The sequence below is a fragment of the Phocoena phocoena genome, chromosome 14 (assembly GCF_963924675.1).
Source record: "Phocoena phocoena chromosome 14, mPhoPho1.1, whole genome shotgun sequence".
Classification (NCBI taxonomy): Eukaryota; Metazoa; Chordata; class Mammalia; order Artiodactyla; family Phocoenidae; genus Phocoena; species Phocoena phocoena.
In genome coordinates this window covers 79,516,803-79,522,871 of record NC_089232.1, presented here as the reverse complement: position 1 = coordinate 79,522,871, position 6,069 = coordinate 79,516,803, and positions in this window count along the sequence as shown.

The window sequence follows — 6,069 nt, the reverse complement described above, 5'->3', positions numbered from 1 at the left end:
GAATGGGCCCTAATCCAATATGACTGGTGTCCTTACAAAAGGGGGAAATTGGTACACTGAGACAGAGCCTCACACAGGGATAACACCACGTGAACATAAAAGTAGAGATCAAGGTGATACATCTGCAAGCCAAGGAATGCCGAAGACTGCCAGCAAGCTACCAAAAGCCAGGGAGAGGCATGGAACAGATTCTCACAAACCTACAAAGAAACCATGCCGACACCTTGATCTCAGACTTCCAGCTCCAGACTGCGAGACAAAGACGTTCCTATTGTTTAAACCACACAGTTCGTTGTACTTTGTTAATGCAGCCTAGCAAACTAATACACTGGTCTGGCTGCAGAGAGGAAAGAGTTGATGGCAAAGCACAAGCTACCTCCCAAAGCGTCTGCTCACATCCCCTTTGATATCACACAGCTAAGCCTGATGTCAATGGGTGGGAAGGATAATCCCCATACAAGGAGTGTCCCCTTAGGGAGAGGCACCCCAGGGAGCAGTAGGGAATATTTTGAACAATAACACAAGCCACCACTGCACTCTCATCGCTTTAGACAGATAGGTAGTGAGGTTCCTTGAACTGAGGCCCAAACACAGCAACTGAAGCATCCAGGCCAAGGAACTGGTGGGACCAGCATGTGATCCCGAGTTTTCTGCCCCAATTCCCAGGCGATGTCTACTGCACCCCCAAGGAACCCTATACTAACCAACCCAGCTTGCCTATATTGACCTCTATCCTGGAAGTGCTAGGTTGAGTCTCCTTCCTCCTTCATACTATCTGCCATTTGGTTGAGGACCATAGGATCATCTCCAGAAATAATTTGATTCACACGAGTCCGGCACCAGCTCTTACTTTTGAGCCTGATTAAAGCCCCTCATTAGAAAACCACATGATCTAATTTCCTGTGCAAACACATGGGTGAAATCAGGGCATTGATTTAATTGTGGTCTTATTAAATAGTTTTGTATAGATTTGCCTGGGAAGAGAAATCTTTGAAAATCTTACCATGAGCCTGTGAACACTGCCAGCTCAGCCCTTCCTGTTCACAGTGTTTTGAGAACCTGGTGTTAATCAGGCTGGTGAGGTCAGGCCCAGCCCACTGTAGTGCATGTGGCTGTGCCTGCAGCAGAGAGGTCTAGGAGGTTGGGGCAGAATAGGCCTTGTCCGCAGGGTGACCAGTTGTCCCAGTTTGCCTGGGACCAAGGGATTTCCCAGGACATGGGATTTAAGACTGGAAACCAGGATGGTAAGTGACTCCACACCTTAGTCCCCTCAGTGAAACCAAATCAAGAATTTTACAGATGGGAACCCAAGACTACAGAGGGAAAGACTTGGAGTCAGAGATTGGGATGGGAAGGGGACACTGACGTCACGTATTCTAATGTCGGGGAGACTGACCATTCTGGTTTGCCCAAGACTGGGGGGGGGTGGATGGCTTCCATGAAGTAGGTTTTCAGTTTTAAAACTGGATCAGTCCTCAGAAAACTGAGAGAAGTCAGTCCCACTACCTAATAATGGCTTATTTTACAAACAGAGAAACTGAGATCCAGAGAAAAGTGAGTTATCCAAGGTCATGCAGAAGCTGATGGGAAACAGGGAGAAGAAGGAGGCTTCCTGACTCCCATTCTGGGAGTATAATACTCCCACTCTGCAGTATAATGCAGATTTTTATCTGTCATTAAGTGTCCATTCATTCATATTATTAGAGCAGGCCTTCAAATTTAGTTTGAACTTCTTGAAAAGCCTGCAAAATGCACCACAGAATGGGAGAGTGACTCAAAGAAGGTCCTTTGTCTAAAAGCAGCTTGCTGAGAGCAGAGGAGTACAGCCTTGCTCTGGGCCTCAGGGTCTCTCTTTTCTAGAATTTCCACCTCGATACAGTGCCCTTGAAACATTGGTCACAAACAGAGAAGCCAAGCCCCTCCCCTCTTCTCCCATAACTGAAATCACTCACCCTCTTCAATGGCACAATTTTACCAAACAGACAGGATGCAGACAGCTCCAGCTCTGCACACTGGCTTCTATGTCAGTGGGTATGTTCTCCGTATCTGACCCAAATGCTATGCCACATCTGGAAGTTGACCTCAATTCCAAGACCCCAGTCCCTAAAGCTCAACCTGTGCACTGCCTAGATTCCTGTGAGAAGACCCTTATTTTGTAGTGGAAATAGTATATATTTTGGAGCTAGCAAGAGCTGGGTTTGAATCCCACCTCTTCTATATAATGGCCATGTGGCTTTGATAATACTACTAAATCTCTGTGGGCTTCACTTTTATTATGTACAACATTATTCTAAAGATTGAAAAAAAAATCATTGTAAAGTGCCTGATACAGTACTGGACGTACAGTAGTTATGCAAATAAATGGCAGGTTGGTTTATTTTTCAATGATGTTCTGTAGTAAGTAGTTCTCAGATTTCAGAGTCATACCCGGGTTTAAATTCTAGACCTGTTACTTATTACCATTATGACCAGGGGTAATGTACTTAAAATGTCTGGGATTCTTAGCAGTTTTGAAATGAAGATTATAGATCGCAGCCCTCACTTTGCAAGGCCATTGTATATGAATTACTACAAAATGGGTACCAACAATGTAACTATCATTAAAAATATGTTATCAAGATGTTGTTAGGTGAGAACATAAACTCTCTTATTCTGCCTTTTACCATCTTTCCTCTCCAAGAAGTTTCCAAAGAAAAAGTACACACTGAAAACAGGAAATGCCAAATAAACACAATTTGATGTTCCCACCATCCCAAATTCCCTAGGCAGAACCATGGAGAGTTACTCTGGTCTCACTCAGAAAGAATAAACCTTTTCAATTTTTCTTTTTCGTCTAAGAACTGGAGAAGAGGATTCTTCTGAGATCTCCCATATATCTTTTTTTTTTTTGGTATAAATTTATATTTCTTCTAGTTTTTTTTATTCACGGTTATGTATCAGTTCAGATTAGTTCAGCTGCATTTAACAAGAAAATCTTATGAAACATTGATAAAACAAGATGGAAATCTCTAAAATAAGTCGAGATGCAGGCAATTCAAGGTTGTGTGCCATTCTCAGAAACTCTGAATCTTTCTAGGCTGCCATCTTCAGCACATGGCTTTCCATCCTCAAGAATTTCCCATGGTAAGAAAGTAGCGGTGAAGCTCCAGCTACCACATCTGGATTTCATGCCGGAAGAATGAAAAGAGGGTAGGGCCAAAAGGGCCACTCCACTATCACCAGGCATATAACGTCACCTTTCTCTAGATACAAAGAAAGCCAGGAAATGAAGTCCTTTCTTCTGGGTCTCGATTTCTCAACTTCTAAATGAAACATTAGGGTATATGACGTCTATGTCCTCTTCTAGTTCATAATATCTGAGCTCAAAAGACCATTTCCTGGCTTCCTCTGTAGCTAGAGAAATATATCTGTATGTAAGTGGCACGTAAAGGCACATATGTGAGGCAACAGAAGGGTGAAACTTTTGGAAAAGCCTTTAAAGGGGTTGACTTCAGATGGGAGACCCTTAGTTGAATACATTGTTGCTCTGTGTAATATGAGGGTTCTATTGGGAAGAAAGAAGGGGCAATAGATATTGGATAAGCAACTCATGGTTTCTGCCATATAATTCTGCTATAATAACATAATTGTTATTTAATAATGAGTTACTTTCAACAGGTAAATCTACCTCAACCCCTACCTCTTGTTGCTTTTAAAATACCATACTAGTTTCCTGCTATTACCAAAACTGGTCACAGCATTCTCATCCTTTGGTATGAAACCTCCACAGAATCAGTTGAATTTGATCGCTTGAATTCTCCTCTGAGCTCTGACTACGTAAAATTATACTCAATTGGCGTAGCACATTCCCTAGGTTATCTACTTTTTCACAGATGTGACACTCTATGAGTTTATAGTTCACAGAGTACATAATTGTTTCCATTTGTTCTACAAAATTATCTTACAGTGTTCACTTGGATGCATTCTAGAGATGGAAAGCTCCTAAACAAAATCTTCCCCATCCCCAAATAATACATTCCCAGTAGATACGCAATCACCCAGCACAGTCTGAACCGGGTCTGGTCGGTTGCTTCATTAAATTTTCTGCACTATTCGACATTATTCTACCGATACTTTAAAACATACCAATTTTAACACTGAATATATAACATTTTCTTTTCTAAAAAAAAAGATTTATTTTTGAAGTACAATAATGTAAATAACCTATAAAATAAAATAGACTTACTAATAGCCTATTATACATATAAAACTTTAGAGACACGGGCTTTCCTGGTGGCGCAGTGGTTGAGAGTCTGCCTGCCGATGCAGGGGACACGGGTTCGTGCCCCAGTCCGGTAATATCCCACATGCCGCGGAGCGGCTGGGCCCGTGAGCCACGGCCGCTGAGCCTGCGCGTCTGGAGCCCGTGCTCCGCAATGGGAGAGGCCACAGCAGTGAGAGGCCCGCGTACCGCAAAAAAAAAAAAACTTTAGAGACAGGAGAAGAGTAATGTAACATCTGCAAATAATATTGCCCAATAACCATGACATGGTTTTTATGCGATTGGTGGTATACCTTTTATACTCCTCTTATCCTCCAAATTTTAAATATGAAACAACCAAGACCTGAACAATCAAGAGACTTCTCCAAAGACTGTGATTCCCCACCTCTTCTCTTTGTAGAACATCTGAAAGTTTTTAGTTCATTCAGTTTGGGGCTTTTTCTGTATTTGTTGCTGTTATAATGTGAAATCAGGCACTTTCAACAATCCCTGTTTATAAAAAATGACTCACAGTTTTCAGCAAAGATGCCAAGTCCAACTGTGTACAGCACAGTATTGGGAAGCGAAAGTTAAATTTATCCTCTAAATGAGGAAATGCAGCAAAAACAGAAACTGCCCTCCAGGAGCATCCTGGGTGGTCTATGCTTAGTCATGAAGGGAGCCAAAAACGAAAACAAACAAACAAAAAACCCCACAACAAATGCAAAGGACTTTCAAAGGTGAAATATATGCTAAAAGTGAATTGAAGATATTTAAGTTATTTACAAAAGGAAATAAGACCCCTTTGTAATGGGACACAGGAGAGAATGTATCATAGATTCCATTTTATGGATGAGGAAACCAAAGCCAAGAAAGGATATCCAGAGAAAGACTGGCTACAAGTGACCCAGGTTGGTGGTTCTGGTTTTTCTAACCTCTACTGTACCATCCTGTCTATAAAAAAAACTCCACCTTACATTTTTACTTTTACATTTTTATAAAAAACACTTATCAGCTCCCAAAGCTTTTTTCACACATTATCTCACCAAATCCAACTGATTGAGCATTTTTTTTTCTTCTTGATGGACTAAAGCTAAACTTGTCTTTTGGACTCATTGATTTTCTCCATAAAGAAGCATAGGGAGAAGGCAGGTGCATAAGGCGAAGTCTATTTTCGTAAAACACACACAAGTAGCCATATAATCAGATGCACAAGGAAGATGATGTGGTAGAAAGGGTGGTAGAATGCCACCCTAAAATGATGTGGTAGAAAGCCAACATTACTTGTTGGCTTGGACCAGTCAGACCCTCTGAAGTCTTTTCAAAACGATAATGTAGTGATTGATGTGGAAATGTTTTTTAGAGCATACGCACGTATCAGGGGTTATAATCATCAGACAGTGTCCACACCTGGGAGGGCTTGACATCTTGGACTTTTTTCATCCATCCATTTTGGAGGTGACAGAACTGATACTCAGAGAGATTACTAAAGAACTTGTCCAAGGCTGGTAACTGGAAGAGGTGGAAGTTGAATCCAGGTTAGTGTGATGCCGATTTTCTGGCTCATCTCTGCAGTTCACTGGACACTGGGGCGAGGAATTATATTTGTGGCCCTAACTAGCTGCTGGTACCTTTTCTCCTACGCTCTACTTATTACAGGATTTGGAGCTAGGGTTAAGTGTTCCCCAGGTTCCCCATTAACACTTCCTGATTTGGTTCTTTCATCTCACCTAAAAACCCTCAGGTATTTTGATGCAAATGATTTCACCTACTGTACTTCCCTGAGAGCTCACCCTTGACCTCTACCTCACTCCCTTTTATCCATTTGA